Source organism: Schistocerca cancellata, chromosome 7 (genome assembly GCF_023864275.1).
Source record: "Schistocerca cancellata isolate TAMUIC-IGC-003103 chromosome 7, iqSchCanc2.1, whole genome shotgun sequence".
Lineage (NCBI taxonomy): Eukaryota > Metazoa > Arthropoda > Insecta > Orthoptera > Acrididae > Schistocerca > Schistocerca cancellata.
Window position 1 is genome coordinate 565,128,737 of NC_064632.1, and position 12,267 is coordinate 565,141,003.

The window sequence follows — 12,267 nt, forward strand, 5'->3', positions numbered from 1 at the left end:
CAGGATGATGCACTACCGCATGTTGCAGGTTCTGCACGGGCCCTTCTGGATACAGAAATCGTTCGACTGCTGCCCTGGCCAGCACATTCTCCAGATCTCTCACCAATTGAAAACGTCTGGACAACGGTGGCCGAGCAACTGGATCGTCTCAATATGGCAGTCACTACTCTTGATGAACTGTGGTATCGTGTTGAATCTGCATGGGCAGCTGTACTTGTACACGCGATCCAAGCCCTGTTTGACTCAATACCGAGATGTATCAAGGCCGTTATTACGGCCAGAGGTAGTTGTTCTAGGTACAGATTTCTCAGGATCTATGCACCCAAATTGCGTGAAAATGTAGTCACATGTCAGTTCTGGTATAATATATTTGTCCAATGAATACCCGTTTATCATCTACATGTCTTCTTGGTGTAGCAATTTTAATGACCAGGAGTGTATTTATGTCGTGTTACCCCGAGTCATTGGTTGTTTGATGTTTAGACTGAACGTTAGAGACGAAATGTTACCTCCCGGTGTTATACCCTTGGTGCTTGGTCTTCTATTCTCCTTGTTCCCCGCGTTTCTTATACATATTGTATGTTAGACGTCTTTGCCTGTAGTTGACGTCTATATTTCTCAGAACTTGGGAATACCTTGCACCATTTTACATTATCGAACGATTTTCCAAGACGACAGTCTGGTGTAAGGAGATTCTACGCGCCGGCCGTTGTGGCCGAGCGGTTCTAAGCGCTTCAGTCTGGAACCGCGCTGCTGCTACGGTCGCAGGCTCGAATCCTGCCTTGGGCGTGGATGTGCGTGTTATTCTTACGTTAGTTTGTTTTAAGTAGTTCTACGTCTAGGAGACTGATGAGCACAGATGTTAAGTCTCATAGTGCTTAGAGCCATTTGATGTTTGAGATTCTACGCACTAGTTTGAAGAGTCGTTTGATTGCCAATTACACAATGATTTCAGGAAATCCGAAGGGATATTTGCATTCTGCCTTATTTGACTTCAAGCCTTGCAGGCTCTGTTGGTCTCTAATACTGGATACCCCATGTCAGCCATATCGACTTCATTTCTTCTTCTATCACGTTATTAGACATTTTCTCCCCTGATGTACGTTTTTCACCTACCTACTTTCTCCTGTAAGTTTAAAACCGGAATTCAGCCTGTAATATTAAATTTCGTATATTTGCTTTTCATTTCACGAAACGTTGTTTTGGCCTTTTTATATGCTGAAGCCGACGGCCATTTCCGTTTTGATTTTTTAATTCTTCTAGCATCCATTTCCCCTTATATTAACTGAAATTTCTATTTACTTCATTCCTTAGTGACTACTGTTGCGGTCTTCTCGTCTTTTCCTGAACAGGTTTGTACTTCCTTCTTTTGTTGATCAATTCAAGTGTTTAATCTTTTACCCAAAATTTCTTCGGAGTAATCTCCTTTTGAGTATACTTGTCTGTTTTCTCCTTTAGATGAGTTCATTCCTGTCCTACAAAAATGACTACGGTGACATTCAGTATCACGGTAACTACAGCCGTATATTCTTCAAAAATTTTTCGTCTTTCTCCATTGCTTCATTTTCCACATTGATACTTAGCGAAAAATCTCTCAAAATTCAAACTACTCTTCATCATTGCTGTATTGAGATCTGATTCAATATCTGTTCGGGCGTACGTTTCGCGATACGGTATCTGAATTTCTGAACCACTGTCTCAACATGATGTAATCCACTTAGTTCCTTTCCGTGACTGAAAGCCTTTTAGAAGCATGTTTCCCCCTTGCGATATTTCAACTATGAATTCGAAGTTACCAGCTGAGGTTCACTGCAGATCTCTGTTAATTTTTGTCCTCCCTTATTCCTAACATCGAGCCCACATTCTCCCGTAATGGCTTCTGCAACTCCTTCCCCTATGGCAGTTCTCCAATCACCCTTGAGTATTAATACTCGAGTTACCCTTTCATTGCCCATATATACTCTATTTCTTCAACTCCTGTTTGTGACATCAACTCGTACAGCTTAATTATTGCTGTTGGCCTTGGTTTGCCATCAGCTCTGATGAAAACAACCATTCCCCTAATCTGTTCAAAGTAACTCATGCTCTAGTTTACCCTCCTACAAAAAACGAATAGCATTCCCGTTACATCATTTTCAGCTGCTGTAGATATTACCATACCTTTGTCCGATCAGAAATCTTATCTTCTTTCCAGGTGATCAAACCAGGAAACATTCCTCACACACAAATAAAGAAAAGATGTCATGTGGACATGTGTCCGGAAACGCTTCATTTCCATGTCAGAGCTCATTTGAGTTTCGATCTTCCACCTACGCTCAATGGAGCATGTTATCATGATTTCATACGGTATACTCTACCTGTGCTGCTAGAACATGTGCCTTTACAAGTACAACACAACATGTGGTTCATGCACGATGGAGCTCCTGAACATTTCAGTCGAAGTGTTCGTACACTTCTCAACAACAGATTCGATGACCGATGGATTGGTAGAGGCGGACCAATTCCATGGCCTCCACGCTCTCCTGACCTCAACACTCTTGACTTTCATTTATGGCGACATTTGAAAGTTCTTGTCTACGCAACCCCGGTACCAAATGTAGAGACTCTTCGTGCTCGTATTGTGGACGGCTGTGATACAATACACCATTCTCCAGGGCTGCATCAGCGCATCAGGAATTCCATGCGACGGAGGGTGGATGCATGTATCCTCGCTAACGGAGGACATTTTGAACATTTCCATTAACAAAGTGTTTGAAGTCACGCTGGTACGTTCTGTTGCTGTGTGTTTCCGTTCGATGATTAATGTGATTTGATGAGAAGTAATAAAATGAGCTCTAACATGGAAAGAAGGCGTTTCCGGACACATGCCCACATAACATATATTCTTTCTTTGTGTATGAGGAATGTTTCCTGAAAGTTTGGCCGTACCTCTTTTTTGGCACCCTGTATACTCACTTAATTGTAGCAATTGAACATCTCTATAGACAATGTTTTCCTAGATTTGATGACTGCGAAACTCTGTTCTGTAATTCCAACGTACCAGTCCCTACTGTATCCCAAGGAAATTCCCAGAAACGCTTCTAAAAATCTACAGCAGTTCTCCAACGCCCATATGTATGCCAGTAGAGTAGATAACCAAGGTGTCATCATTATCTGCGTTTCGAAGCAATGCATCTGTGGTTTTTCTTCCTTGATATAAGAATTACTTACACTAGTATGGTATTCCGTATTTTTCTTCCATTTTCATGTTCACAGCTTCCACATGCGCTTTATTATGTCTCCACAAATTTCTCAGGACAATAGGGTCTCCATAGTCCAACACGTATAGAACCAGGATATGTCGGATGATAGAAGTTGTCGAACTACTGGATACTGAATGAAAAATATTGTTTTTGATTTTAAAACACGGAGATTACCATGAGAAAAAGATTGAATAATCAAGGAAAAGATAACTTTATACGTGGAATGTCAGAAGCTTGAACGTGGTAGGCAAACTAGAAACTCTCAAAAGGGAAATTGCAAAGGCTCAATCTACATATAGTAGGGGGCAGTGAAGTGAAGTGGAAAGCCCATATGGATTTCTGGTCAGATGAGTATGGGGTAATATCAACAGCTTCCGCAAATCGTATAACGGGAGAAGGATTCGTTATGAATGGGAAGGTAGGGTAGAGAGTGTGTTACTGTGGACAGTTCAGTGATAGTGTTGTTCTTATCAGATTCGACAGCAAACCAACACCGACAACGATAGTTCAGGTATATCTGCCGACGTCGCAAGCTGAACATGAAGAGACAGAGAAAGTGTATGAGGATACTGAACAGGTAACACAGTACGTAAAAGGGGATGAGAATCTAATAGTCATGGGAGATTCGAAAGCAGTTGTAGGGGAAGGAGTAGAAGAAAAGGTTGCAGGCGAATATGGGCTTGGGACAAGGGATGAGAGAGGAGCAAGACTACTTCAGTTCTGTAACATGTTTCAGCCAATAGTAGCGAGTACTCTGTTCAGGAATCACGAGAGGAGGAGGTAAACTTGGAAAAGGCCGGGTGATACGGGAAGACCATGTTGTAGTTAGATTACATCATGGTCAGAGAGTGTTTCCGAAATAACATGCTGGATTGTAAGGCGTACCCAGGAGCAGATATAGGCTCCGATCACACTATAGTAGTGATGAAGAGTAGGCTGAAGTTTAAGACATTATTCAGGAATGTTCAACACGCAAATAAGTGGGATACGGAAGTACTAAGGAATGACGAGATACCCTTGAAGTTCTCTAAGACTATAGATACAGCAATAAGGAATAGCTCGGTAGGCAGTACAGTAGTGAAATGGACACCTCTAAGAAGGGCCATCACAGAAGTTGGGAAAGAAGAAACAGGTACAAAGAAGGTAATTGCGAAGAAACCATGGGTAACAGAAGAAATACCTCAATTGATCGAAGAAAGGAGGAAATACAAAAATGTTCCAGGAAACTCAAGAATACATAAATACAAATCGCTGAGGAATGAAATAAATAGGAAGCGCAGGGAAGCTAAGACGAAATGGCTACAGGAAAATTGTGAATAGATCGAAAAGAAAATGATTGTCGGAAGGACAATCTCAGCATACAGGAAAGTCAAAACAACCTTCGGTAACTTTATAAGCTATGGTGAGAACAATAATTGATTAACCGTAATTCCAATGCTAAACGCAAAGGAGAGAACTCACAGTTTTAAAGAATACTTTGGAATCCTCTATGAGGGGGAAGATTTGTCTGATGTGATAGAAGAAAAAACAGAGTTTGATTTAGAAGAGATAGGAGATCCCGTGTTATAATCAGAATCTAAAAGAGTTTCGAGGACTTAAGATCAAATACGGCAGAAGGGATAGATAAAATTCCATCAGAATTACTAAAATCATTGGGGTAAGTGGCAACAAACACGTTGGTGTGTAGAATGTATGAGTCTGGCGACATACCATCTGACTGTCGGAAAAACATCATCCACACAACTGCGAAGACGGCATGAGCTGACAAATGCGAGAATTATCGCACAATCAGCTTAACAGCTCAAGCATGCAAGTTTCTTACGACAATAATATAAAGAAGAATGCAAAATAAAATTGAGAAAGCGCTAGATGGCGATCAGTTTGGCTTTAGGAAAGGTAAAGGGGCGTGAGAGGCTATTTTGACATTGCGGTAAATAATGGAACCAAGACTAAAGAAAAATAAAAACACGTTCATAGGATTTGCCGACCTGGAAAAAGCGTTCGACAATGCAAAATGGTGCAAGATGTTCGAAATTCAGCAAAAAGTAGGGGTAAGCTATAGGGAGAGACGGGTCATATACAATATGTACAACAGCCAAGAGGGAATAATAAGAGTCGACGACCAACAACGAAGAGCTCGTACTAAAAAGGGTGTAAGACAAGGCTGCAGCCTTTCGCTCTCACTGTTCAATCTGTGCATCCCAGACGCAATGCTGGAAATAAATGTCAGATGTTTGTGAATTCCTAAGGGACCAAACTGCTGAGGTCATCGGTCCCTAGACTTACACACTACTTAAACTAACTTATGCTAGGAACAACACACACACCTATGCCCGAGGGAGGATTCGAACCTTCAGCGGGAGCGGCCGCGCAATTCGTGACATGGCACCCCAAGCCACGCGGCCACTCCACGCTGTAAAAATGAGGAACGCTTCACGATTTAGTGTGTCATCCTTGTGCAGGGATGGAAATAAGAGAGAGGTTCAGGTGTTGAAATAAAATTCAAGGTGAGAGGATATCAATGATACGATTGGCTTATGACATTGGTGTCCTGAGTGAAAGCGAAGAAGAATTACATGATCTGCTGAATGGAATGACCAGTTTAATGAGTACAGAGTATGGACTGAGACTAAGTCGAAGAAAGACGAAGGTAATGAGAAGCAGTAGGAATGAGAACAGTGAGAAACCTAACATCAGGAATGGTTGTCACAAAGTAGATGAAGTTAAGGAACTTCGCTCCGTAGCCAGTAAGATAACCAGTGACGGACGGAGCAAGGAGGACATCAAAAGCAGATTGGAAATGGCAGAAATGGCGTTCCTGTCCAAGAGAGGTCTACTAATATCACATACCTCCCTTAATTTGAGGAAGATATTTCAGAGAGTGTACATCGGGTGTACAGCATTGTATGGTAGTGAAACATGGACTTTGGGAAAACCGGAACAGAAGAGAATCAAAGCATTTGAGATGTGGTGCTGCAGACGAATGTTGAAAATTATGTGGACTGAGAAGGTAAGGAATGAGGAGGTTCTGCGCAGAATCGCAGAGGAAAGGAACATCTGGCAATCACTGATGATAAGAAGGGACAGAATGGTAGGGCGTCTGTTATCAGGGAATAACTTCCGTTGTACTAGAGTGAGCTGTAGAGGGTAAAAACTAGAGGAACACAGAAATTGGAATACATCCAGCAAATAATTGAGGACGTAGGTTGCAAGTGCCACTCTGAGATGAATTCTTGGCTGCCCGCATCAAACCAGTCAGAAGACTGATGATGAAATAAAAAATTAAATCATTTATCTGGCACACAAAACAAAACAGAAATACTATGTAATACTCAGACAATATATTAACAATACTTTAGGTATATATTTATACAACATACATATTAACTAAGAAACAAATATAACTTTTCTTTTAAGGTAGCAATCGCTTTTACGATCATCTTCGTCAATCGGTTTCTTCTGTGATATGAAGTCGTCAATCTTCGTTCGCTTTTTGGAGATCAAAATATTTTTAAAGCTTTTTGTTGCAGCCTCCTTAATACTAAAACTTCAGCTTCTTCTACGTCGTTCTCCTCATCCCGCGTAAAAAATTGTGTTAAAGGCACTAGCTAAGGTACTGGCAAAGTTTCCTATTGTTCTTCATTGTCATAACAGTTAACACGTCTTGGATAATCTCGTTATCACTCATCAGTTGACAATTTTCGTCTTCGTATCCGAATAACCAGTAATTTACGTGGCTAACAGCCAGTGTTTCAGAATCATTTGAACAAATATCATCAGTTGTCTCTTGGAACTGCATGATTTCTTCGTCGTTAAAAGTTTCGACATCTTCCTTATTACCTTTACCTTCTTTAAAACATTTTTTGTGCTAGTTTAATACAGGAAGATCTGGACACACTTTGCCCGATGCAGATACCAAAACATTGATCGAAACACTTTCCCAAATCTTGGCGACGTTGTAAAAACGGTCTTTAACATTTGTTTCTTTAATGATTGAGTAATACTTTTCTCATTTCTAATTACAGTATAGTAAGAGTAATATTCTGACCCACAGGTTGTAGCTAAGGGGTTACATCTGTGGGAAGAAACATGACTTTTATCAAACCATATTTGGATTTAAGCTCACCTTCATCTGAATGTCCGGGGTGGTTACCCATCACGAACAAAGCTTTCTGAGACAAATATTCTTCTTGAGGAACTTTTTGATCGATGGCACGAACTCCTCATGAAATCTCTTGCTGAACAAGCTTTGTTGTGGTGTTTACATGTGACAGGCAGATACTCTGCATTTTTGAACGCCAAAGGATTTTTTGGAGCAAGGCATAAATATGAGCCTGTCTTTAGACAATTTTCTGCCAGGAGTTCTAGCTTCTGCTTTGTGGATGAACAGCCCGCTTTCTTCCAGGTTATAAAGCTGATCATGACAACGATTTAACTCTTCTAAAGTTTTCTTACACTTTTGTTTGTACGGCTCTACGTCTTCAAAATCATAAAGATTTCTTCCTCCTGTTGTGGTTAGCAAGCTGATATCAAATATTTTTAAACGTATCAAGCCACGGCGTAGTTGCGCGTAAATGTTTTTTCATAATTTCTTCACAAAAGGATCTCGCTTTTTCTTTGAATTGATCTCGTGAAACAGAAGTGCGTTTACCATGCTCCTGTTGAAACCATGTATACAAAGCGTCATCAGTTAATGGGTACTCATCAGCTTTTTATCACTTTCCTGTCACAGCTTTTGCTGGTCAACCCATCAATTTTGTCACGATTTCTTAATGTCATAAATGGCAGCACGGCCAGCGCCATAAAATGAAGCTAAATCGTTAATTTTTCTTCTTTGCTTACTTTTTAATAATTTCGAATTTTTTAACCAAAGGCAGTGTTTTGTGTTTAGATTTTTCACCACAGCATTGAGACATATAGTAGGAAAGGTATGAAACACACATTAACACTATCACAGTCAAGTACGAGAGGGTACTAATTCGATTGCACAATGTACGCAGTAATCAACAACTTGTGGCTGACTACTGCTTACTAAAGTGTTCGTCCGCAGCTCGTGGGCATGCGGTAGGGTTCTCGCTTCCCGCGCCCGGGTTCGATTCCCGGCGGGGTGAGAGATTTTCTCTGCCTCGAGATGATTGGGTGTTGTGTGATGTCCTTAGGTTAGTTAGGTTCACGTAGTTCTAAGTTCTAGGGGACGGATGACCTAAGATGTTAAGTCCCATAGTGCTCAGAACCACTAAAGTGTTCGGTTGAGGTGGCCCCATCCGCCAGCGTCACGTGATCGCGGCTCGTTGTGTCGGACTACTGGAGTTGTCGGACTGGTGAAGTGTCGCATTGTTGAGACTCTGTTGTACGTTTCCGGTAATTTCTTATTATACAGTTGGTAACAAAACGGCAGTAACATTATTCCAGTGATTGTGAAAGAAGGTTTGACGAACAAATTTCGGTAAGGAGCCTCGTGCAGAAACATCATGCAGTGGCGCCATAGACTGTCCAAGTTCTAGGGACCATCGTTGCCATTAAGCCGTCCTTTCGACAGCTACCGTGAGTTAGTATATCGACGGAGTGCCGGCAGTGGTTTTTCTTTTTTTTTCTTTCTTCTTATGGGCGTTAATGTGTTTGGCGCTATCTATCTTCCTGAATGTTATCAGCCTCATTGCAACAAACTTCGCATTTGGTCTGTCATCCTACAATCTCGTGCTGCCCGACGAATGAGTGGCTTAGCGGCATGCGTTGGTACCTACAAATTCCGAACAATGTTTGCCGCTATCGTTTCGCCGCCCCATGCTGAGAGTGTGGCTAAGTTATTCTGTCTTTTTGCTTTCCCAGAAGCAGGGGAATCCAAAATGTAAGTTACACGCTATTACGGCAGGCCTAGTAACTTTTACTGAATCAGGGACTACAATTTTAAGTGACAGGGATACGCGACGCCATTTTTTCCGCATAGTCACCTAGCCTCTGTAAACAACAGCTGGAACGTCCTACCTGTCATTCAGTTCCTCGACGATACACATCCGCTCCTCGGTCACGGAACCATTCCAGAACGGCTGTGCGAACGTTTCTTGTTTGGCCAATCTCTTCCCCCACAGATGTTCCTTCAGCTTGCTGAAAAGAGGGGAATCACACGGAGCAAGATCACCTGTGTGGCGGATGCTTCCATCTCGCCGGTAATGATGAGGCTTAGCAAGCCGTTGTCTTCATGGAGTAACGCTCGTGGAAGTGCAGGGACCGACTAGGTATTGTACCTTTGTGAGGAGGTGGTAGTGATTATGGAATCCAGACTGAACACATTATACGGTACTGCAGACGACCTCGAACGATGGAATGGTCACTGTACATTAAGATACGTATCTGATGAAAAAGTCCCCCTTGATTATTCGATTGCCTGGACATTGTCGCCTGTAGTTGTTGCCGACGGCCTTCTTTCTCGGTCAGCATCACCCATGTTGGTCAAACTGTTAGCAACATTTCACTGCAGCTGGAGACAACAATGCATATCGGCCGCACACCCCCAAGAATTTCGACTACAGTTAGTATGCCATTTCGACGTTTCGCACTGCCCAGGTGCCGGCCGGTGTGGCCGTGCGGTTCTAGGCGCTTCTGTCTGGAACCGCGTGACCGCTACGGTCGCAGGTTCGAATCCTGTCTCGGGCATGGATGTGTGTGATGTCCTTAGGTTAGTTACGTTTAAGTAGTTCTAAGTTCTAGGGGACTGATGACCTCAGATGTTAAGTCCCATAGTGCTCAGAGCCATTTTTTTGCACTGCCCAACTATCTCCGACATTCTCACTTTCCCCATTCGAATCGGTGAAGCTATAACTTCATGATTACTCGAATCGTTTCATTGAGTTTCGTAACATGTGTAAGTAATGAATCAATTCACTTGGCAACTGAAACATGTGATCTTGCACTATCATCAAACAATATCGTGGTGTCCGATTTCAATAGTTTTGCATCATCTTTTTCCAACCACGGACCCGTAACACCAATATTCACATACATACGATACCAATGACCATGTGGAAGTTCTGCGTTTAGTTCTCAGACCCCTGCTGCGGAAGATCAGTCTGTTACTAATATTTATTGCTATTTCAACAGGGTGCGCCCTCCATGGACGGATTTATATACTCTCAGCAGCACAACTTATTAATTAAACCATAGCGTCTTAGTAAAGAAGAAATACGTGTAAAAAAATTTCTGCATTTCTCAAGAGACAAACAGTTGCATTTACACTAATATTTAAACGTCATAGATACTTTTTTGCTACTTTACAGTATTACTGTTAGATGATACCCATGACTATGTGGTAGAGATAAATGGTCGTGACGACGATTGATGAGAAATACCGGTATTCTGAAGAATACTATACAATAAATACCTGTTGCGATAGTCTGTGTTGCGGGTGTGGACATTACATAACTGATTTGTGTGGAAAGGAAATATTTTAGACTTGACAGATTTCCTACACATGCTTGTGGACTTTGTGGTAGCGAATTGTCACAATTTAAAACTTCACTGCTCCAAACGCACACACACACACACACACACACACACACACACACACACACACAAGTGCGCGCGCGCGCGCGCGCATGCATTTACCGTAGGCTGGTATCAACAGAACATTTCTGCAGGCTGAAGAAATAACAGAGATGACTAGAGGCTCAATAGTTACATCAATTATTCACAGTCTGAAATCATCACAATAGGGTTAGAATCCTGATATATTTCCTACCCTTTCTTTGCTACTAATAAGCACTTGTTGCCTCGTGGAAGTGTGCATAGGATATGAAAGTGCTCTGTTTGTGGTATTTGGACTATGATTATTTCGCAGGTCCATTCTAATATTCGCGCATTTGTTGCTCATCACTTTGATAGTACAATTCCACAGCATATCAGTATAGCTCCTGTTTCCTAGTTACTCTGACAGTCATGTGATCAGATTTTACACTGTTGTGCAGCCCAGAATCAGTCTGTACTTAATATCTTACAATGAGTGTGTATTAAAAGCTGGACTACCTACAGACTTTTTGCAGTTGCGATGAAATTATACTAGTATACGAAGAGGCAGTAAGATCTGACTGTTAGCGAACTAATCATATGGTAAGTACTGTACTTACGTGTGCTGTTCTGAGATTCGTCGCAGACCATAAATCTATAAATTATATTTAGCCCCCTTCTGCACTTCTCCTTCAAAACATCCTGGTACAAACATGTACCAGTACCAATGATGCATTCACAACATTTCAGTATAAGACGAAGATTTAGGAGTTCAGCACCTCATCTGCATTCTGATGAAAGTCTCTTTAAAGAATATTGTTTGACATTATCAAAGTGTTCAGTGGAAAGAGAGTTTTTATTTGTAGAGATGCATATCATGAAGTGTCTATAGAATATGTGGAATTTAAAGGAACAGATGGTTGATTATAAATAATCAAGAGAATGGCATATGGCGTGGTAGGGTTGTTGGTATGTGGAGTTTATGGATGGTGTGTGACTGACTTTCTTTTATTGGGACCATAGGAGGGATACAGAAAAGAAGGGGAAGGGAATAAACTGCAGGGCTGAGAGAAACAAAGAATTAGGGAAAATGAAAGAAAGAGTAGAGGAGGAAATAAAAAATATGAAAGAGGGGCAGAGGGTTATAGAGGAGGACAAGGGGACAAAAGAATAGAGAAGGAGAGAATTGTAGGACAGTACAGAGATTAGATGAGTAGACAGATAGAGAAAAGGATTGAGGGTGGAAAGGATTAGATGGTTGGTTGGTTGGTTGGTTTTGGGGAAGGAGACCAGACAGCGAGGTCATCGGTCTCATCGGATTAGGGAAGGACGGGAAAGGAAGTCGGCCATGCCCTTTGAAAGGAACCATCCCGGCATTTGCCTGGAGCGATTTAGGGAAATCACGGAAAACCTAAATCAGGATGGCCGGACGCGGGATTGAACCGTCGTCCTCCCGAATGCGAGTCCAGTGTCTAACCACTGCGCCACCTCGCTCGATGGAAAGGATTAGAGAAAAGTGGAGAAG

The 12,267-nt window shown here is 41.9% G+C and overlaps 1 protein-coding gene across 1 annotated transcript in view; it reads right to left on the minus strand.

Moving 5' to 3' along the window:
* The window catches only part of LOC126092120 (uncharacterized), an 837,738-nt gene that overhangs the window by 60,145 nt on the left and 765,326 nt on the right, over positions 1 to 12,267 (minus strand). The window lies entirely within an intron of this gene.